Below are 23326 nucleotides of genomic sequence, written 5' to 3'. Positions count from 1 at the left end.
TAGATAGGATTTCTGTCTTTGGATCAATAGCTCATGATTTTTATTCATTATTCCTTCTTTGGAACTGAGGTGGGAGTAGGCAAAAATACAGATGAAAGGAGGGGAACAAATAAAAACCTAAAAGTACCAGATTGTAAAGTAGGAACAAATGGACAGGAAGACTGGAGATGAGGGAGTGAAGATAAGGTTAAGAAAAAATCCAACTTCTTAAATCCTTAAAAACAGAAATGAAAGGAGGGGGAAATATGTAAAGAAGTACGGTTATATTCTCCTAATTGTACCCATTAAATACATGGAATCTGTTCCCTTTATACTAATAAATATAAATGTTTAAAAATTATTTTTTTTTCTTTTATTGCATCACTACTGCCTCACTCCAGTACCCTAAAAAAACAATCCAAAGGCAAGCATGGGTTGCAGGATGGGACACAGTGGAATGGGCAGTGACAGCCCTATTTCTCTAACAGCAATCTCTGCACCCCAACTTCTGACCAATCAGCTAGAATCAGCTTCATAAAATAAACTACTTGGGGGGAAAGCTCAGAGAAAATCAATCACCCCACTATCTCTTTGCCTATGAAGCATCTTAGAAATAAGCATGCTGCTAAAGAAAGTGAGATTATGGCCAAGCTATGTATAAAGAACACAAGGATATAATGTTGGGAGGCAGTTTGATGATTTATGAGTACCCACAATAAACTGCAGATGATAGAAAGATATTGATCCCAGAATGGGAGCTGAAGTAGGCAGCCCAGAGAGCAGTGATCAACCAGCCTTTAAGTTGAGATTTATGAGTATTTGCAAAGTGTACAAATGAGTCCTCATATAGCAACAGTAATTTTTTTTTCCTTAGGACACAAGGTAAAACATGTATTTTCCCAAATTTTATCTATTTTTCATTTCATTTGAAAAGCAGGGAGATGGGAAAGGAAGAGAGATTTCTTGTATTTGTTGGTATCTCCCCAAATGCCCACAACAGCTAGGAATGTGCCAGCCTAAAGCCAGGATCTTGGGACTCCATCCAGACCCGTGTGAGTTCAGCTGATCATGAGGACACAGAATCCCCAGTGATACCAGCCTTTATAAAGACACATCTCAGTACAAAATAACACCCCCTATTGAAGGCTTTTGGGATCTGAAAGAATGAAACATTAATCCAGAGGCTGCTGTGAGCCAACAAGTTTCCTGCCTACCTCAGAATCAGACTAGTCACCAGGAAAACAGAGGAAAGAGGGCCAAAGGTACTTGGGACTTGTGCCTACAGTCCATCTCTGGAGTGAACAAGAAGGCAGAGCCAGTCATGGGCAGTTCTGGGGCCCCATGACTGTGGAGTGGTTACAAAAACTAGCCAACTTCAAATTTAGGCTGAGTGAGCAGATCAGCAGGCTGGCCAATGATTGTGTCAAGGGGCTAATGCTATGGTGTAGCAGATAAAGCTGCCACCTGCAGTGCCAGAATCCCATAAGGGCACTGGTTCGAGTTCTGGCTGCTCCACTACTGATCCAGCTCTTGGCTATGGCCTGGGGAAGCAGCATAAAATGGCCCAAGTCCTTGGGCCCGTGAACCTGTGGGAATCAGAGAGGAGGCTCCTGGATCCTGGCCTTGAATCAGCTCAGCTCCTGCCATTGTGGCCATTTGGGGAGTGAAACAGTGGATGGAAGAATTCTCTCTGCTTCTGCCTCTCTGTAACTTTGCCTTTCAAATAAATACATCTTTAGCCAAACGAAAAAAAAAAAAAAAGATTGTGTCATCTATTTGGGAATCTGAATAGAGGAGTGGACTAAAAAGAGCCATCAAAAGATGCACAGAGCTAGCACTGTGGTGTAGCCAGTAAAACTGCTGCCCGCAGTGCCAGCATGCCATATGGGTGCCAGTTGAAGTCCCAGCTGTTTCACTTCCAATCCTGCTCCCTGCTATGGTTTGGGAAAACAGTGGAAGATGGCACAAATCCCCAAGCCCCTGCACCCATATGGGAAGACCTGGAGGAAGCTTCTGCCTCCTGGGTTCGGATCAGCCCAGTTCCAGCCACTGCAGCCATTTGAAGAGTGAATCAGTGCATGGAAGCCCTCTCTCTGCCTCTCCTTTTCTCTCTGTGTAACTCTTTCAAATAAATAAATCTTAAAAAGTAAAATAAAAAAAGAAGAGAGAGATGAACACAACAGGAGCCAGGGTACCAAGTGGGTAATAAATGCACAGATTCTAGCCCAAGACAGCAGATAATGCCAACCTTCTCTTCTGTTGTCAAGTTTCCTTTAAAGGCCTTGGGGAACATATCTGTAGACATTTCATATGTAAGAAACACATGGGCTATTCATAATTGGTCTATAAATATTAGAATTATTTCCCTGAGCAATGAGTTACCACAGGGAGAGACAATTAAAGGGAATTACTTCAGTCCTCCTCCTAGGGAATGATACATCCTAGATGAAGCTCTTCTTTCAAACCACTTCTCTGATTTTCCATTTAAAAACAATAAAATCTTTTTTTCTATATTCCATATTGGATAGGATTACTGTCTCTGAATCAATAGTTCATGATTTTATTATTTTCATTATTTTTCCAGGGGAAATAATTTATCTGTAAAGAGGCCTCTTTTTTCCGTAAGCCCAACAACTGCCTTGGGAATCACTTGTGGATGGACAAACAAGCCAATGGGGTCATCTACTAGGAGACAGCATCATTGACCCAAATTGCTATAGTTCACTCTACAGAAAAATGCAACCCAAAACAAAGAATTCCAGTCCATCAGTCTCCTGGTTTAAGCAAAGGGTACACATACATTATTCCAGGTCTGCACCCTTTTCATTGTGCTCACATGTGGACACAGAATGTGAGCCAGGAATAACTGCAGCAGTAGAAGCAGTCAGTGTTTCCAATATAAAATTGATTTTAATGACCTCAAATTCAGTCATAAAACTTCTGCTCTTAGCAAGGGACACACACAGCCATATTCATCTCTCTATTAAAATTCTGTGAACTGATTATATAAGAATGTCTTTTTGCATTTAATTACATCAGTTCTCTACTGCTTATAAAAATCTGAAAAAAAAAAACTGAAAAGTGAGTCAACTATATCAGAAACTCACTGTAAAAAACTAATTCTAAATTAAAAAAATAAAATACCCTAAAAGATAAAAGGATAATTTTGGTAATCTGCACAAATGACCTGTGTCCAATTGTGTTTTTGAATCCTTCTCAACCTCTCTTCTGGCCTGGGAAAGCAGCAGAAGGTAGCCCAAGTCCTTGGGCCTCTGTACCCATATGCAAGACCTGGAAGAAGCTTCTGGCTCCTGGCTTCAGACTGGTGCAATTCCAGCCATTGCGGCCAATTGGGAAGTGAATCAGCAGATGAAAGGCAGCAAAAGATGGCCCAACACTTGGGTTGCTGCCACCCACATGGGATTCCCGAATGGTATTTCAGGCTTCTTCTGGCTTCAGTCTGGCCACTGCAGCTATTTGGGGGCTGAAAGAGTTCTTTCTCTCACTCTCTTTCTGTCACTCTGCCTTTCAAATACACAAAATAAATATATTTTTAAAATTGTTTTGAGAGATAAGAAAAAGTTTATTTTATCAAAATGAGGATAATATAAGATAAATACTAGGACTCATTAACTTCAAAAATACACACTAAAAAAATTTAATGAAACTCAAAATATAACCAAAATCATCATCTATTACACGTTACAATTTTTATATTGAGCTATATCAAAAAAATTTAGCCCCCTCTTTGAAAACAATCCCCTTGGGGCTGGCATAGTGGGTTAAGCAGTCACTTTCAATTCTGGCATCCACATGGACACTGGTTCAAGTCTGTCTGGACCATTTCCAATCCAGCTTCCTGCTAATGCACCTGGGAAAGCAGTGGAGGATGGCCCAAATACCTGGGCCCCTGTACCCAAATGGGAGACCCAGAAGAAGCTCCTACTACCTTGCTTCAGCCTGGCCCAGCCCAAGCCGTTGTGGCCATTTGAGGAGTGAGCCAATGGATGGAAGACCTCTCTCTATCTCTCCCTCTCTCTGTGTAACTCTGCCTTTCAAACCTATACAATGCACTATTATGACTATTCTCTCATATAAAGAAATCTCATATAAACTGTAGATGAATCCTCCTGACTTGATGTAATTCAGAAAGAGTATTGCCTTCTGCCATCCTATGGTAGGCATCAATGAAGGTCATTAATGGGAAGATGAATGGACACCATCAGACTGCTTCCTCACATGGCACCCTTCCTTAAAGACATCACTGCTACATTACCAGATCATGTACCTCACAGTAAAACATTTCTCTATTAAAAATGGTAAAGAATGAGACCAGCACCGTGGCATAGCAGGTAAAGCCGTTGCCTGCAGTGCCAGCATCCCCTATGGGCACTGGTTCGAGTCCCAGCTGCTCCACTTCTGATCCAGCTCTATGGTATGGCCTGGGAGAGCAATAGAAGATGGCCCAAGTCCTTGGCACCTGCACCCACATGGGAGATCTGGAAGAAAGCTCCTGGCTTCAGATCAGCTCTGTTATGGAAGCAAGTACAGCCAGAGAGAGAGGTCTTCCATTCCATCAGTTCACTCTCCAAATGACCCCAACAGCCAGAGCTGAGCTGATCCGAAGCCAGGAGCCAGAAGCCTCCTCCAGGTCTCCCATGCAGCTGCAGAGCCCAAGGATTTGGGCCATCTTCCACTGCCTTCCCAGGCCTCACCCAGTTCTTGGAATTCCCCTCTGCCTGCTGCCCCCTCCCCCTCCCCCAGCCCTAGCCCTCTTAAAAAGACCCTGCCCCTGGGGGTAGAGGCTTTCTGCCACACGCTCTATCTTGTACACGCAGGCAGTTCATCACCTTCCTCTGTGGATTTATTTTCTCTGAATAAATTCAGTCTGGCTGTAAATTCATGCACTGCCTCCTCTCTATTCTATGACTCTTTTCCTAACATTTTAGTGCCCCGTGGAGGAGGCACCAATCTGCAACTCTTCCTAACACTGACTTACAAATAAATAAATAAATCTTAAAAAAAAAAAAAAAAAGAACTGGGCAGAGAAAAACTATTACTTTTCTGTATTTATCACAGCTTTCTACTTTATGTAAATCCAGATTAAAAGAATTCATTATTGACTCACACAGTAGACGTCTTGATTGCAGTTCACTTCTCACTTTGCAAAAGGATCAGTGGCAGGAAATAACAGTTGACATCCTTGCTAACAAGAAAGAGGAGCTGAAGACAGAAATTGAAAAGCAGAAAAATAAGTCAACAGCTACGTTTCCATGGCTTCATGCTCCAAATTGAAATACGGCTGTTAATTAAACACTGTTGATTAGCCACATACTCCCGGCCCCAGATGCCAGATGTGTCTGCGGGGACCCCACCGGGCCAAAGAGGTACAGGATGGGAGGCCTGAAGCAGATCCTAGTCTGGGCCTTCTTCCTCACCCCTCTGCCACCTCCAGCTTCCCGCTGAAGGCCACTGAGCCCCTCCCCGCCTGAACCACCGTGGGATACAGTGGGAAGCCTGGTCGGACGGCATTCTGCGGCCCACCAGAAGTGGGAACCGGGCTTATTTAAATAAAGAGAACGGAGTCTCACTGCCTTCCTTCACTGTGCTCCCACCTGCCCTGCTTGTGCAGTTCCCCATTCCGGTGCACTTTAAGTTTGAGCCAGGTAGCCCGCAGGACTGGCCGAGCGCTGTGAGGCTGGGAAGCGGCGGTGGTAGACACAACACCCCAGGTCCCTTCCCTGACTGCCAGGATCACTGAGAAGCAAGTGATCCACGCCTGGGAGCCGCCAGCCACCCTCGCACCGACCCCCTTCTCACACACAAGGTGCCTCTTCCTGTTCTCCGTACTTGCCGTGGAAAGTCCAGGGAGCACGTCCCCTTTTTCAGGCCACACAGGGAGCAAAGTGGAGCGCGTGGGACAGGAAAAGTCCACGGCACGTGGGACACACAGGCGGCAGATGCAGGGGCACAGAAGCAGCAGGTGGCAAGCTCCGGGTGTGCGCTCACAAACTGCCTGGGTTGCACTTGCCGAGCAAGATATTCGGTGAAGGTGTGAGAAGCAGCAGCGCGGCCTCTCACGTCCCACTCTAATCAGCAAGCGAACTTCCTGTTTCCAACTCTGAACGACCTGGGCAGGCATGCGCATACGCATGCGCACGCACACATTCGCCCACATTCACACGCACACACATTCTGAGCGCGGAAAACGTCAGAGCACCTGGTGACTCTGGGAAATGGAGTCCGGGCCAGAGTATTCCTAGCTAGACCTGGCTATCTCCAAGTGTTTCAGTGTGGGGTGGATGGAAACAGACTGGGAACCAGAGGGCATCTGCTTTTGTTTACACCCCTTCATCCCTTCCTTCCCACCCCCAAATCTTAAGGATCACTTGATGTTCTTCGTCCTGTCTTGGGCCAAAATCTTAAAAAGCGACACCCATTGCTGCTAACTGACCCCCAAATCATGGTTCTTTTATAAATTCTGTCTTCTTTCAGAAAAATCTTACTGACTTCTTTGTTCCTGGAAAGCTTCTCTCAAATAATAAATGACTATGAGTTCAATGTAACTTTTAGCAGAGGTGTAGACAGCATAGTTTAACATCCAGATTTGAGAATACAATTTTTATTTGTGTTTTAGTGATATTTATTGTTCTTTTCAAATCATTTTACACCATCCTCTAATTCACCAAGTACAGAAACAAACAGGGGAACTGGATACAGAACTAACATTGTCAAGTATCTTCTAGGAGCTAGGATAAGGGACTAAATGTTTTACATCATATCATTTATACGTTTGATTAAGTTTTAAGACAACATTATCAATTTACAAAGAGGAAACAGATGAAAGAGTTTGGAGTTGAATTTGCCAATGGAAATATGGTTAAAAAGTCTAGGTTAAAGGCTAACCAAAATGAAATACTGGATTAAGAAATCTTTTGGGGCCAGCACTGTGACATATTAGGCTAAGCCCCTGCCTTAGGTCTGACATCCCATATGGGCCCTGGTTCAAGTGCCTGCTGCTCCACTTCCAATCTAGCTCTCTGCTATAAGCTGGGAAAGCAGTAGAAGATAGCCCAAGTGCCTGGGCCCCTGTATTCAAATTGGAGACCTGAAAGAAGCTCCTAGCTCTGGATAATGTTAGTTCTGTCTGATGCACCCATTTGGGGAGTGAATCAGCAGGTGGAAGTCTTCTCTCTCTTGCCTCTGCGTATCTGTAACTCTGCCTTTCAAATAGATAGATAGATAGATAGATAGATAGATAGATAGATATTTTTAAAAGGATATCTTTCTTTTGTCTTGAGGCTCAGTTTCTAAAACCCCAGATTTCTCATCTGTCAAATAAAAAGTGAGAGGGAAGTAGAGTATCTACAATGATAATCTACACTATAGAGAAACACATAGGATTATAAATTGATTAAAAAAAGAAAAGAGATTCAAAGTTGCTATTACACTATTTTCATTTTATCTCATGTTTAATATCAAGATAGCATATAAATATTATGCATTCTTAGGTATATGTGTGGTGTTTCGTTTTTAAGTAGAAATGCAAATGGATAGCTGGATGACATGGAATTTTATGTTTATCAATTATAATTCATAGGATTAGAGTTGCTGGATTAGGAATACTTAAATCTATTCATTTCACACTAATGTTTACTATTTCAGGCAATATTCTTTGTGTAGACTGCTCCTTCTTGACAGACTGAAAACCTCAGGAGGACAAGAAACATGTTTGCTTTGACATTAAAACTCAGCATCTTGACAGAGTCAGTCTCTTGGTTGAATGAATAAATGAGGCTATAAAAATAAACAAATGCTATTTCTGATTCTCAAGAACTATCTAATAGAAAGGACAATGAAGTAAATATCTATTTGATAACTGCCACAATTAGGTGAATGTATAATTTGTTGTTCTAAGATAAATTTGATAATAAAAGGGACATATTAATAACTACACAGGGTTGAAATGTATAAACAGGAACCATCCAGGGCCAAGCAGGTCAAATGTTCACCCTAGCTATTTAAGGCATTCCATTTATTATTTAGTTAGCATTTATTGAGCATTCTTTTGTATGATGTGTTGAAAGAACTACCATCCACTTGATTTCCCTAGAAATTGTAGAAAGAGATACTGAGCAATCAGAAAGTGGCAAAGAAAACGGGATGAACTAAAAGGCTTTGGACACAAAGGTAAGAAAAACAAAAAAGCAGGGAGGTCAATTAAAAAATATATTAAAGATAATTTAGAAGGACCTGAATCAAGGTATGGTGGTAGTGGGAATAGAGAAGAGGCAATAGATTACAGTGAGATCTAAAAGGCAGAACCAACAGGATTTCAATGCTTTACTATGGTAGATGAAGACAAAAGGGAACTCACGTATGAATCTTCATTCGGATTTTATTATTTAAAGGGCAAGGTGTTCTCAGTACATTAATGTCCATCAGTAATAAAAAGCTACCTCCAATCAGCTTATAAAGTTCTCCTAAATCCAGGACAAAATCTTATGGGTAGATACTATCTATAAGCCCTAAGTTAATCATCAAGCCAAATATTTTTAACTGCCATCATATACAATGGTCTTTGTTATGATGCAGTGACTTAGAACCTACAAGATGTAATCTATACCTATAAGAACAATCCAAATGAAAAATTAAAATAAAAACCCACAAAATTATATAATTCAAAGCTAAATTTGGAATACCTCCCTAATTCACAGTTCATGTATCCACCTTAGATACCCAAAGCACAATGAAGCAGGAAAGAAGTAAAAATAATTTCCCAGAATATCCAAAATACACATTATAAAGCCCAAGTAAGCGATCTAGCTACTGGCTCAGTATCATGACTCTTTTTTTATTTTATTTTTTTTTTATTTTTTATTTTTTGACAGGCAGAGTCGACAGTGAGAGATAGAGAGAGAAAAAGGTCTTCCTTTTCCATTGGTTCACCCCCCAATGGCCACCGCGGCTGGCATGCTGTGGCTTGCACACAGTGCTGATCCGAAGCATGGAGCCAGGTGCTTCTCCTGGTCTTCCATGTGGGTGCAGGGCCCAAGGACTTGGGCCATCCTCCACTGCACTCCCAGGCCACAGCAGAGAGCTGGACTGGAAGAGGAGCAACCGGAAGCTCTCCACATTTGAGGCCAGAATCTTTTTAACTCTGAGGTTTCCTCTTCCATATGAAGGCTCTTAGCATTATCTTCTAAGTATAAACTTTTCCTGACACCAGACCTCCCATAGACCCACATCAGAGGACAGATGATAATGAATTGCTGAATGAACAGAATCTTGAGGTTTCATGAAAATGGAAGACCCATGAATCTATTCTCACCTCTGAGTGTACTATCTTGACAGTGTAGAAAGCATTTGGGGAGGAACACACCTGCCCAACTAGAGCCCATTGGTCAAAGGATCCAGCAGAAGACTCAAAGACTTGCCACATCACAATCTGCCCACAGAGTAGGATGATAACAGAAAGCCTGAAGATGTGCTTGAGCTGTGGCCTCATGGTACTGGTTTCAGCTGCTGACACACCAGAAGAGAGCGATGGGAAGCAGTTTAAGCTAGCCCTGCCTCTGCCTGGCCAGCACTACAGTATGCATGGGGCAAGTCTGCTCCTGGAGTACCTGATAAGGCCAAGGGATGTGTGGAGACCTACAGTCAGAGGAATTCTGAAGCACTGGCCTCAAGTTTGGAGAGTTGCCATATAACAATATTTTTAGGAAGTGATGTGTCAGGGGCAGCCCTGGAAAGGCCTCCTAACCACATAGCCTTCCCCTTATGCGCCTCTGAACTTAGATGAGCCTGAATGGAGAGCAACAACCTGGGTGGGTGATGCTGAGAGGCCACCAGATGAGATTCTGGTTAATGTATGCAGGTTGTGGGTCATAATGCAACAGTATGTGCAACATTGGATGCTGGCCCATGTGTCCACCCACACACCTGATATGAGTGAGGGTCTGACAGAGGGAGAGTGGGCCATGGGATTTTCAAGACAAATCTGTGAATGAGTAAAGCATGCTGACTTCTTACCTGGGACTACTAGAGAAGGGGAGGAGAGGTCTGTAGGCTAGAAACTAAGTGAAGAGATAGGAAATATTACATCCCATTTACCCCTTCCCTAAGGTACACACCCAAGGTTAGTAGTTGACTTCCTCTTAAATTTGAATTGGTGGCAGTAATGATGTTGGAACTTGTGAATAAAGGACCTAATATGGTGAACATTCTGCTTGTCTTTCCTACAAATGGTCTAACAAATGATATTTTCTTTTTTAAAAAAAGATGTATTTATTTGAAAGTCAGAGTTACACAGAGAGAGGAGAGGCAGAGAGAGAGGCCTTCCATCCGATGGTTCACTCCCCAATTGGCCACAATGGCCAGAGCTGTGCCAGGAGCCAGGAACTTCTTCCAGTTCTCCCACACAGGTGTAGGGGCCCAAGGACTTGGGCCATCTTCTACTGCTTTCTCAGGCCATAGCAGAGAGCTGCATAGGATGTGAAGCAGCCGGGACTCAAACTGGCACCCATATAGGATGCCAGCACTTCAGGCCAGGGCGTTAACCTGCTGTGCCACAGCGCCAACCCCACAAATTTTATATATATATATATATATACACACACATATATACATATATCTTTATATATAAAAATATATAAAGATATATATTTAAATTATATATATTATATTTAAAGATATATATATTTTAAAGATTTTATTTATTCATTTGAGAGGTAGACAGTGAAAGGGAGAGACAGAGAGAAAGGTCTTCTCCCCGTTGGTCCACTCTCCAAATGGCCACAATGGCTGGAGTTGCACTGATCTGAAACCAGGAGCCAGGAGCTTCTTTCAGGTCTTTCGTGTGGGTGGAGGGGCCCAAGCACTTGGGCCATCTTTTACTGCTTTCCCAGGCCATAGCAGAGAGCTGGATTGGAAGAGGGGCAGCCAGTACTAGAATCGGCACCCATATGGGATGCCAGCACCACAGGTGGAACATTAACCTACTGCAACACAGTGCCAGCCCCATATTTTCTTAAAACAAAAATAAGTATGTACATAGCTTGAGATTTGACTGAGAATTCTTGCAAAAATATTTACTCCTTGTTGACTTGAAAGATGCTAAATGTGTGGCTCCTCTTTGGTGATTTGGAGTTCTATTATTAGAGCTGCTTTTTGCCATTGGTGGTGCACATCACTTTCACTACTAGAGTCTCTAACAACTCTTGTGGCATTTACTCTTGTTAGACATTTTCCCAGGTTTCCAGCTGAAAGGCAGCCAAACATGAATCCCATTATCTAAAGACTGAAATCTACATGAACTGCAATAGTTTGTGATTGGCTAAATTTTTATTATAAAATTTATATGAGAAATATGCCATCGATGTTTGCTTTATACTGACTTTATCATACACAGTGATGGAGAAAGGACAAAAAGCCTTATATCCGTGTTAACCTCTCACCTACACAATAAGCAGGCCCCTTTTTCCTGTCTTGCAAATATACCCTCCCCTCCCCATGCTTTGACCAGCCCTGCCCTGCCTCAACTTTTGGACACAACACTATCTGAAGACTCCTTCTATCAGCCTGAGATCTCCCCCACTCCTCCCAAGCTGTCTCCCTCTATCAGAAGCTCAGCCTCACCGTCCAGCCTCAGCCCAAACCCTTCCCAACTCACACTGTTATCTCAAAGGACCTTTAAATGTGGCCCAAACACTCGCTCTTTCTCAGCATCCCTGCTGTAGTTCAGACCTCCAAGCCTCTTCCCACCACTTTGTACTATATAAAGCACTAGTCTGTAAGGGAGGAGCTTCTCTCTGCCAGGGGTGTGCTGGCAACGCTCTGCCAAGAATTCACCTTGGAGTGAATAAACCTTCTGAATAAACCTGTTCTACCTGTGGCTTCATGTTTGGTCTCCTCTTTTCTGACACACAGTGTGTCTTGTGGGCTTCGACTTGGAATATGGCTCCACTAATGTGTCTGTGATCTTAGAAATCCTCTTGGCTGCTTTTATTGGGAGATGGCTGTCAGGAATTGAACTGCTGGAAAGGAATTGATGAGGTTTCCTTTATGAATCATGTGGTGCTTCACTGACACTTGAAACATTTTGGTGATTTAGGCCCTTCAGATAAAAAACTCATTAACAATTCTTGCTCAAAGATGCTAAAAATAATCAGCTATCTAGATCATAGAACTTGGATAAATGTTCTCTCCAACTTGAAATTTCTAAAGATGATTTCATTTAAAGGATTTTTATTTTATTCATTTTTATTTTTTAAATAAAGAATTATACACTTTTGAATAGATTCATATTTACAAAGTGGATGCAAATCTATTGAGAGAGTATTCAGATTCCCCACATTCAGGTACTTATTATTGTTAACCTCTAATATTAATGTGGCACATTTGTTAAAGCTAATTTTTTTAGATAAATTTTTTTCTTTTCTTTTTTTTATTTTTTATTTAGTAAATATAAATTTCCAAAGTACAGTTAATGGATTGCAATGGCTTCCCCCCCATGATTTCCCTCCCACTCACACCCCTCCCATCTCCCACTCCCTCTCCCATTCCATTCACATCAAGATTCATTTTCAATTATCTTATATACAGAAGATGAATTTAGTATATATTAAGTAAAGATTTCATCAGTTTGCACCCACACGGAAACACAAAGTGTAAAATACTGTTTCATACTAGTTATAGCATTACTTCACATTGGACAACACACTAAGGACAGATCCCACATGAGAAGTAAGTACACAATGACTCCTGTTGTTGACTTAACAATTTGAAACTCTTGTTTATGGCGTCAGTAATCTCCCTAGGCTCTAGTCATGAGTTGCCAAGGCTATGGAAGCCTTTTGAGTTCGCCGACTTCGATCTTATTCCGACAGGGTCATGGTCAAAGTGGAAGATCTCTCCTCCCTTCAGAGAAAGGTACCTCCTTCTTTGATGGTCCCATTCTTTCCACTGGGATCTTACTCATGGAGATCTTCCATTTAGGTCTTCTTTTTTTTTTTCCAGGGTGTCTTGGCTTTCCATGCCTAAAATACTCTCATGGGCTCTTCAGCCAGATCCGAATGCCTTAAGGGCTGATTCTGAGGCCAGAGTGCTATTTAGGACATCTGCTATTCTATGAGTCTGCTGTGTATCCCGCTTCCCATGATGGATCGTTCTCTCCCTTTTTGATTCTATCAGCTAGTACTAGCAGACTCTAGTTTTGTTTGTGTGATCCCTTTGACTCTTAGACCTAGCAGTGTGATCAATTGTGAACTGAAGTTGATCACTTGGACTAGTGAGATGGTATTTGTACATGCCACCTTGATGGGATTGTATTGGGATCCCCTGGCATGATTCTAACTCCACCTTTTGGGGCAAGTCCGATTGAGCATGTCCCAAATTGTACATCTCCTCCCTCACTTATTCCCACTCTTATATTTAACAGGGATCACTTTTCAGTTAAAATTTAAACACCTAAGAATAATTGTGTGTTAATCACAGAGTTCAACCAATAGTACGAGAACAAAACAGAGAAAATACTAAAATGGATAGAGTATTACATTGTACATCAACCGTCAGGACAAGAGCTGATCAAGTCACTGTTTCTCATAGTGTCCATCTCACTTCAACAGGTTTTCCCTTTGGTGCTCAGTTAGTTGTCGCTGATCAGGGAGAACCTATGATATTTGTCCCTTTGGAACTGGCTTAATTCACTCAGCATGATGTTTTCCAGATTCCTCCATCTTGTTGCAAATGACTGGATTTCGTTGTTTTTGACTGCTGTATAGTATTCTATAGAGAACCTGTCCCATAATTTCTTTATCCAGTCTACTGTTGATGGGCATTTGGGTTGGTTCCAGGTCTTAGCTATTGTGAATTGAGCTTCAATTAACATTAATGTGCAGACAGCTTGTTTGTTTGCCAATTTAAATTCCTTTGGGTAAATTCCAAGGAGTGGGATGGCTGGGTTGAATGGTAGGGTTATATTCAGGTTTCTGAGGAATCTCCAGACTGACTTCCATAGTGGCTTAACCAGTTTTCATTCTCACCAACAGTGGGTTAGTGTCCCTTTTTCCCCACATCCTCTCCAGCATCTGTTGTTGGTAGATTTCTGAATGTGAGCCATTCTAACCGGAATGAGGTGAAACCTCATTGCATTTCCCTGATTGCTAGTGATCTTGAACATTTTTTCATGTGTCTGTTGGCCATTTGGATTTCCTCTTTTGAAAAATGTCTATTGAGGTCCTTGGCCCATCTCTTAAGTGGGTTGTTTGTTTTGATGTTGTGGAGTTTCTTGATCTCTTTGTAGATTCTGGTTATCAACCCCTTATCTGTTGCATAGTTTGCAAATATTTTTCCCATTCTGTCGGTTGCCTCTTCACTTTCCTGACTGTTTCTTTTGCAGCACAGAAACTTCTCAATTTGTTGCAATGTTAATTTTGGCTTTGACTGCCTGTGTTTCTGGGGTATTTTCCAAGAAGTCTTTGCCAGTACCTATATCCTGCAGAGTTTCTCCAATGCTCTCTAATAATTTGATGGTGTCGGGTCATAGATTTAAGTCTTTAATCCATGTTGAGTGAATTTTTGTGTAAGGTGAAAGGTAGGGGTCTTGCTTCATGATTCTGCATGTGGAAATCCAATTTTCCCAGGACCATTTATTGAATAGACTGTCCTTACTTGAGGGATTGGTTTTGGATCCTTGATCAAATACAACTTGGCTGTAGAAGTTTGGATTGATTTCTGGTGTTTCTATTCTGTATCCATCTGTTTCTGTACCAGTACCATGCTGTTTGATAACAATTGCCCTGTAGTATGTCCTGAAATCTGGTATTGTGATGCCTCCACCTTTGTTTTTGTTGTACAAGATTGCTTTAGCTATTCGAGGTCTCCTGTGTCTCTATATGAAATTCAGCATCATTTTTTCCGGATCTGAGAAGAAGGTCTTCGGTATCTTGATTGGTATTGCATTGAATCTATAAATTGCTTTTGGGAGAATGGACATTTTGATGATATTGATTCTTCCAATCCATGAGCATGGAAGATTTTTCCATTTCTTGGTATCCTCTTCTATTTCTTTCTTTAAGATTTTGTAATTCTCATCGTAGAGATCTTTAACATCCTTGGTTAAGTTTATTCCAAGGTATTTGATTGTTTTTGTAGCTATTGTGAATGGGGTTGATCCTAGAAGGTCTTCCTCAGCCGTGGCATTGCCTGTGTATACAAAGACTGTTGATTTTTGTGCATTGATTTTATACCCTGCTACTTTGCCAAACTCCTCTATGAGTTCCAATAGTCTCTTAGTAGAGTTCTTTGGGTCCCCTAAATAAAGAATCATATCATCTGCAAAGAGGGATAGTTTGAGTTCTTCCTTCCCAATTTGTATCCCTTTAATTTCTTTTTCTTGCCTAATAGCTCTGGCAAAATTTCCAGAACTATATTCATTAGCAGGGTGAGAGTGGGCATCCCTGTCTGGTACCAGATCTCAGTGGAAATGCTTCCAAATTTTTCCCATTCAATAGGATGTTGGCCGTGGGTTTTTCATAAATTGCTTTGATTGTATTGAGGAATGTTCCTTCCAAACCCAGTTTGCTTAGAGTTTTCATCATAAAAGGGTGTTGTATTTTATCAAATGCTTTTTCTGCATCTATGGAGATAATCATATTGTTTTTCTTCTGCAGTCTGTTAATGTGGTGTATCACATTGATTGATTTGAGTACATTGAACCATACCTGCATACCAGGGAAAAATCCTATTTGGTCTGGGTGGATGATCTTTCTGATGTGTTGTTGCATTCTATTGGAGAGAATTTAATTGAGGATTTTTGCGTCTATGTTCATCAGGGATATTGGTCTGTAATTCTCTTTCAGTGCTGCATCTTTCTCTGGCTTAGGGATTAAGGTGATGCTGGCTTCATTATAAGGATTTTGGAGGATTCCCTATTTTTTGATTGTTCTGAATAGTTTGAGAAGAAATGGGATTAGTTCTTCTTTAAATGTCTGGTAGAATTCAGCAGTGAATCCATCTGGTTCTGGGCTTTTCTTTGTTGGGAAGGCCTTTATTACTGTTTCAATTTCTGTCTCAGTTATGGGTCTTTTTAGGTTTTCTATGTATTTCTGGTTCAATTACGTAGGTTGCATGTGTCTAGGAATCTATCCATTTCTGATAGGCTTCCCTGTTTGCTGGCATACAAGTCCTTTTAGTAATTTCTGATGATTCTTTTTATTTCTGTGGTGTCTGTTGTTACATTTCCTTTTTTATCTCTGATTTTATTGATTTGGGTTTTTCTTTTTCTAGTTAGTTGGGCCAGTGGGGTGTCAATTTTGTTTATGTTTTCAAAAAAGCAGCTCCTTGTTTGGCTGATCGTTTGTAATTTTTTTGATTGAATCCTGTTTATTTCTTCTCTGATTTTAATTATTTCTCTTCTCCTACTAGTTTTGGGACTAGTTTCTCTTCTCCTACTAGTTTTTGGAACTACTAGCTTTATATCCTTGAGATGAATTGAAAGCTCATTTATTTTGTGCCTTTTCAATTTCTTGATGTAGGCACCTATTGCTATAAACTTTCCTATTAACACTGCTTTCTCTGTATCCCATAAGTTTTGATATCCTGTGTTGTTATCCTCATTTACTTCCAGAAAGTTTTTGATTTCTCTTTTGATTTCTTCTATGACCCAGAGTTCGTTCAGGAGCATGTTTTCAGTCTCCATATGTTTGCATATGCTCTAGGGATTCCTGAGTTGCTAATTTCCAACTTCATTCCACTGTGGTTTGAGAAGCTGCGTGGTATGATTCTAATTCTTTTGAATTTGTTGAGACTTGCTTTATGGCCTAGTATGTGGTCAGTCCTAGAGAAGGTTCCATGCATTGCTGAGAAGAATGTAAATTCTTTAAATGTAGGATTGAAAGTTTGATTACAATGTGTCGTGGTGAGGATCTCTTTTGGTCATGTTTACTAGGGGTTCTATGAGCTTCATGTACTAGGATGTCTCTGTCCTCCAAACCTGAGAAATTTTCTGCTAGTATCTCACTAAAAAGGCCTTCTAATCCTTTTTTCTCTCCATGCCTTCAGGAACTCCTAGAACCCGAATGCTTGGTTTTTTAATAGTATCTTGTAGATTCCCAAGAATATTTTTTTAGATTTCTCATTTCCTCTTCTTATCTTTGGTTTGACTGTATACTTTCTTGTTCTCTGTCTTCTAAGTCTGATATTCTCTCTTCTTCTTCACTGATTCTGTTTTTGAGGCTCTGGAATGCGTTTGTCATTTGATCTATTGAATTCTTCATTTCATTTTGATTTCTCTTCAATATCACCATTTCATATTCTACTACTTTCTTAATTTCATTCTGATTCCGCCTTAAGAGTTCATTTTCATGAGAGAGATTTTCTACACTGTCCAGTAAGGATTTCTGTAGTTCAAGAATTTATTTTTGAGAACTTCTAAATGTTCTTATCATACGTTTTTTGAAATCCGTATCTTGCATTTCTTCTATCTTATCATCTTCGTAATCTTGAATTGGAGTGTCTTGTTCATTTGGGGCATCAAAATGTCTTCCTTGTTCTTATTTCTTTGGTTTCTATGTTTGCTGCTTGGCATTGTGGAGCTATTCTTTGGTTTCTTCTTTTTTTTTTTTTTTCCTCGCTCTGGTGGTTTTTCTCATTATACTATGACTCTAGATTAAGTGGACTGTCTGCTTTTTTGGATCCTTAGAGGCTTGTGATGGGTGTGGCCTGTTCAGTTCTTCAGGGTTAAGAGTGTACCAAAGGTGACACACCCAGGTTAGGCATGGTAAATCTCTCTCTCTCTCTCTTTCTCTCTCTCTCTCTCTTTCATTCAGAAGGGAAGTAATTCTACACAGCTGAGCAGAATTGAAGGCAGTCAGTGTCTGAGCTCTGGCCCATGTGGGCATAATATCCATCTTCTCTGTTCCAAGGAGCACACAAAGGAGCTGTGCAGTCCTCAGTGTAATCTCAGATTCCCCTGCAGTCCCCCACCGGGTTGCCAAGGTTACCAAGTTTGTGATGTCTCCCTAGAGTACTCATGTCTCAGGCACTCTGTGAGTTCTCTCACACACCCTCAGTTTTTTTTCACAGTCTCATTTCATAAGCTCGACACATTCACTAGGTCTTAATCTCCTGTTATTTCTCCCCACCAGAGTCAGGTTTGTCTGCTTGGCTGAGGGTGGGCACAGCCCTGAAGTGGCGCAGCTTTTACATATGTCCAAAATGGTGCCTGCTCTTTGTCTTGCTTGCCTTTGTAAGGTGAGTGGAGAGAGAGAATTATGTCCATACCGGTCCCTTTTATTTTTTTATTTTTTATTTTTTTCTCTCCTCTAGTTAGCCTGGTGAACTTTCTCCCACGGGGCTTCAAGCCTTGTTCCCTCTAGACTATTCCTGCCACCTCCTCACCAGTGTCTCAGGCTACTGCGGTTTCACCGCACCTCCCTTTCCAGCACTAGTGCGTACACTCAGTGGCTCAGGTCCCGAGCTGTGGGCGCCCATGCCCTCCACGTAGGTCCACCATGTCCCACTAGTTCTGGAAGAGTTTCCTCTGCTGTTTTTTCCCTAACTCTTCCCTGAAACTACAGTATCTCCACTTTCATTAAACTATCTTTTCCCAGACTATAAGTGTGCTGCCTCCCTATTCTGCCATCTTGGAGGACTCTTATATGCTATTTTTCTATTCAAGGTTTTTACCTCCACTTTGGTGACTGACCAAAAACCACAAATGTTGTGCCTTAGCAAGCAATCAGAATTGTTTGGAAAAAGCTGAGTCTTAAGAATTAAAAGAGTTGTATAAATACTTATTTCATGAAATCACTAGATTTATGAGTAAATCTGGTTTATAACTGGCTGAATCACACTAAGCAGATGGATGCTATTTCAAAATTATAAAAGAGTCTATTTTGACCAAATATTTTAAGTCCTTTTGGCATCCTTGACAGGCTTTCTCAGAATCAAGGTTCTAAATTTTTTCACTTTGAGATTTCCAGTTGGAACCCTTGATATGTCAAAAGATATATATCTTATCTTTTAGAGGTAATAGCTTATTATGCAATTTGCATTGTAGGAAAGTATTCTCATGAAATTATGCTCAACTTTAAATTATATTTATATATAAATGCCATTGATTAAATGCCCTAGAAGTTATATAAGTTTTAAAATCTGATAGTCCTGTTGTGTTTTTACCAGTCATGATGATTATCTTGATAAAAGGAGACCCAGAGTCCTAAAAGGGACAATAGATGTGCAAAATCCTTCAGTTTCTTTCTTTCCTTTTTAAAGATTTATCCATTTATTTGAAAGGAAGAATTACAGAGAGAAGAGTGAGAGAGATCATTTGTTGGTTCACACCCCAAAGGGCCACAGAGGGGTAGGCCAGGCTGAAGCCAGGAACTAGGATCTTAATTAAGGTTGTCACAAATGGGTACAGGAGTGCAGACACTTGGCCATTTTCTGCTGCTTTCCCAGGTGCATTAGCAGGGAGCTGGATGAGAGTGGAGCAACCAGGACTCGAAGTGTAACCCATATGGGATGCCGCATCATAGGTGGTAGCTTAACCTGCAATGCCACAATGCTGGCCCCCTCTTTAGCTGCTTTGTAACATGCTGTATAGAATGAACATGGCCGGCGCCGTGGCTCAATAGGCTAATCCTCTGCCTTGCGGTGCTGGCACACCAGGTTCTAGTCCCGGTCAGGGCTCCGGATTCTGCCCCTCTTCCAGGCCAGCTCTCTGCTGTGGCCCGGGAGTGCAGTGGAGGATGGCCCAAGTGCTTGAGCCCTGCACCCACAAGGGAGACCAGGAAAAGCACCTGGCTCCTGGCTTCAGATCAGCGCAATGCACCGGCTGCAGTACGCCAGCCACCCCGGCCATTGGAGGGTGAACCAATAGCAAAAGGAAGACCTTTCTCTCTGTCTCTCTCTCTCTCTCACTGTCCACTCTGCCTGTCCAAAAAAAAAAAAAGAATGAATACAAGTGGCTCATGTCGATTGATTAGTTTCATAATTTTAACCATGTTTATTTAAAGAGTTGTGTCATCCATAGTTATGTACTCTTCTTTAAAAACACTTCTAATCAATTTCACAGAAAATGTTCTTAAATACAGATTTTTGGCTACTTTAGGCAAGAATTTCCAGAACTATGAGGGAAAGAAAAAAACTAAAAACACCATTAAACTGCTGATGGATGGGGCTAGTGCTATGGCACAGTGGGTTAAAGCCCCAGTAAAAAACATAAAGGGACTGATACTGTAAGATCTGAACATAGTCACCCAAGGCTGGCTGATATGTCTAAGAATTACAGCCACTTGTTCACTTAGACACATTAGTTCACTTTGGGCAGTTTTTTACTGCATAGCTCACTGTGTGTGCTGTCACTTCTGGGAAAAGGAAGGTGACTGGCTCATTTCTGGCTATTTGGGAGATTCTAACCCATACTATTTGATAACTGAAATATTACTAAAAGAAAAAAAGCAGGGGCTGATGTTGTGGCGCAGCAGGCAAAGCCTGGCCTGAAATGCTGGCATCCTATATGGGCTCTGGTTCCAGTCCCGGCTGCTCCTCTTCTGATACAGCTCTCTGCTATGGCCTGGGAAAGCAGAAAATGGCCCAAGTCCTTGGGCCCCTGCACCCACGTGGGAGACCCAGAAGAAGCTCTTGGCTCCTGGCTTCAGATGGGCACAGCTCCGGCCATTGCAGTCATCTGGGGAGTGAACCAGCAGATGGAAGACCTCTCTATCTGTCTCTACCTCTCTCTGTAACTCTGTCTTTCAAATGAATAAAATAAATCTTTTTTTAAAAAAAAACTTCTTCTGAGAAAAGTACATTCTTTGACAGCCCCTTCTTTCCACTGGGGTCTCATTCATGAAGATCCTTCATGCAGGAAATTTTTTTTGCCACAATGTCTTAGAATTCCATGCCTGAAATGCTCTCATGGGCATTTCAGCCATACCAGAATGCTTTAAGAACTCATTCTGAGGTCAGTATGCTATTTAAATCAATTGTCATTCTGCGAGTCTGTGGTGTGGACTGCTTCCCAACTCAACATGTCTAAAAATGCAATGTCTGACCTCACTCTAAGTCTTGCTTTTTTTAAAAAAAAGTATTCATTTATTTGAAAGACAGAGTTACAAAGAGAGAGAAGAGACAGAGAGATCTTCCATCTGCTGGTTCACTCCCAAAATGGCTGCAACAGCCAGAGCTGGGGCCACCCAATGTCAAGAGCCAGGAGCTTCTTCCAGGTCTCCCAAGTAGTTCCAGAGGCCCAGTAGTTGGGCCATCCTCTGCTTATTTCCCAGGTACATCAGCAGGAAGATTGATCAGAAGTGGAGCAGCTGGGACTCAACCCCATGTCTATATAGGATCCTGGCAAGGCAAATAATGGCTTTACACCAGAGTGCTGGCCCCATGCACACAAAGTCTTAATCAGTGACTCTATTCCTCATTTTAAACTGGAAGTTTTCTGGCAGAAAATCACTAATTTCTCTGGCTACACTTAAGGTACAGAAAACTAGTGTATTTTTTTATTACAGCTGTAAAGTGATGATGCATCTGCAAGATAAAGCTATTCAGAGACTGGCTGTGTAACCCTTCTATTTATATGGAAGACTGCTACAGCAAAACCCAGAACTAGGAAGTTTTTCTTGTTTTTGTTTTTTTTTTTTTATTTTTACAGGCAGAGTGGACAGTGAGAGAGAGAGAGAGACAGAGAGAAAGGTCTTCCTTTTGCTATTGGTTCACCCTCTAATGGCCGCCGCAGCTGGCGTGCTGCGGCCGGCGCACCGCGCTGATCCAATGGAAGAAGCCAGGTGCTTTTCCTGGTCTCCCATGTGGGTGCAGGGCTCAAGCACTTGGGCCATCCTCCACTGCACTCCCAGGCCACAGCAGAGAGCTGGCCTGGAAGAGGGGCAACCGGGACAGAATCCGGCGCCCCGACCAGGATTAGAACCTGGTGTGCCGGCACTGCAAGTCGGAGGATTAGCCTAGTGAGCCACGGCGCCGGCAGTTTTTTTTTTTTTTTTTTTTTAAAGAAAGGCCTACAGCGGCTGCTGTTGCGGTGTAGCAGGTAAAATTGGTGACTATGACTCCAGCATCCCATATGAGTACTGCTTTTAGTCTTGGCTGCTTCACTTCCAATTCAACATCTTGCTAATGGCCTTTCAAAAACAATGGAAGATGACCCAGGTACTTATGTCCCTGCCACCCATGCAGTAGACCTGAAGAAGTGCTTGGCTCCTGATGCAGCCACCTGGGGAAGTGAACCAGCAGATGGAAGATATCTCTCTTTCTCTGTGTAACTATTAAGCAAGCAAATAAATAAATAAATAAATAAAATAAAATAAATTCCTACAACCTCCTCTCCTTTCATCCTTAAAATACTCACACATAACTCCACAAATTTCACAAAGCAGTCTGACATTGTTCCTTTTTCCTAATGATGGAGGAGTAACAAAAAATAAAAACATTTGAGATAAAACCCCTGTAGCAGGACCAAGCATCTTCTCTATCTCTCTAAGACCAGGGCATCTTTACCCATACTATATCAAAAATAATTCACTGAATTGAGGGATTGATACAGCAAGCCTTTAATCACTGTACATAAGAAGTCATTTGTTTCTGCAATAGATAAAACCCTGCTGGCCAATATTGTCTGGATGGGTTTATTTAGGAGAGTTCTAAAACCAGGTAAGGAAACATTCCAGTCTGGGGCAGCAAATAACTGCCAATTGTATGTAAACTCCCAGATTAACTGTAGCCCATCTGAACATCATTAAAATTCCTTAAAGAATATGGCATCTTCAACCAATAAGATGAAGGTCAAAAACACCACGGACCAATCAGGAACTTTGATACAAGCTGAACATGCATCTGTCACCTCTAATTTCAATCTATAAGAATCTTTGCCTCTAACTTCTTGGAGAGTCCTGGAGTTAAGCAATAGGTCCCTTGCTCCTCGATCTGGGCTTTAAAATAAATGCTTCTTTACCCCATCACACCAATGTCAGTGATTTGTTTATTGTGTTTTGGGCAAGTATATACAGGTTAGGGGTTTCTATAGCAACACCACTAACCAGATTGGAGGTATGTCCTGCAATAAGGGCAAAGCTGAGACTTGATCCCAGGCATGCTGACATAAAAGATAGGCTTCTCAAGGAGTACTCCAATCACTATGCCAAATCCCATCATCTTAAATTTTTAAACTAATATTTTCTTTGAATTCCAGATAGACTGAAGGAGACAGCAGAGACACCATCTGCTGGTGCAGTCTCAAAATGCCCACAATAGTTGGGACTGAGTGAGGCCAAAGTGAGGCACCAACAACTCATTCTAGGTCTCTCTCATGGATGGCATGAATCTA

General features: G+C 41.6%; 1 protein-coding gene across 11 annotated transcripts in view; it reads right to left on the bottom strand.

Moving 5' to 3' along the window:
• Window positions 1-6127, bottom strand: part of LOC100350870 (zinc finger protein 717) — a 58724-nt gene extending 52597 nt beyond the window's left edge. For 2 of the 11 annotated variants that reach the window (XM_070052162.1, XM_070052172.1), the window contains exons 1-2: window positions 5834-6111; window positions 5108-5202 (exon numbers count right to left, since the gene is read on the bottom strand). The gene's annotated coding sequence lies outside the window, so the exon portion shown is untranslated. Of the gene's footprint in view, window positions 1-5107; window positions 5203-5829 lie in introns of all 11 variants that reach the window. The other 9 variants (XM_070052170.1, XM_070052168.1, XM_070052171.1 and 6 more) reach the window with 7 other exon arrangements.
• Window positions 6128-23326: the final 17199 nt, after the last annotated feature.

Source organism: Oryctolagus cuniculus, chromosome 11 (genome assembly GCF_964237555.1).
Source record: "Oryctolagus cuniculus chromosome 11, mOryCun1.1, whole genome shotgun sequence".
Lineage (NCBI taxonomy): Eukaryota > Metazoa > Chordata > Mammalia > Lagomorpha > Leporidae > Oryctolagus > Oryctolagus cuniculus.
Note: the sequence above shows the minus strand (reverse complement) of the source record. Positions and strands in the feature narration are given on the sequence as shown.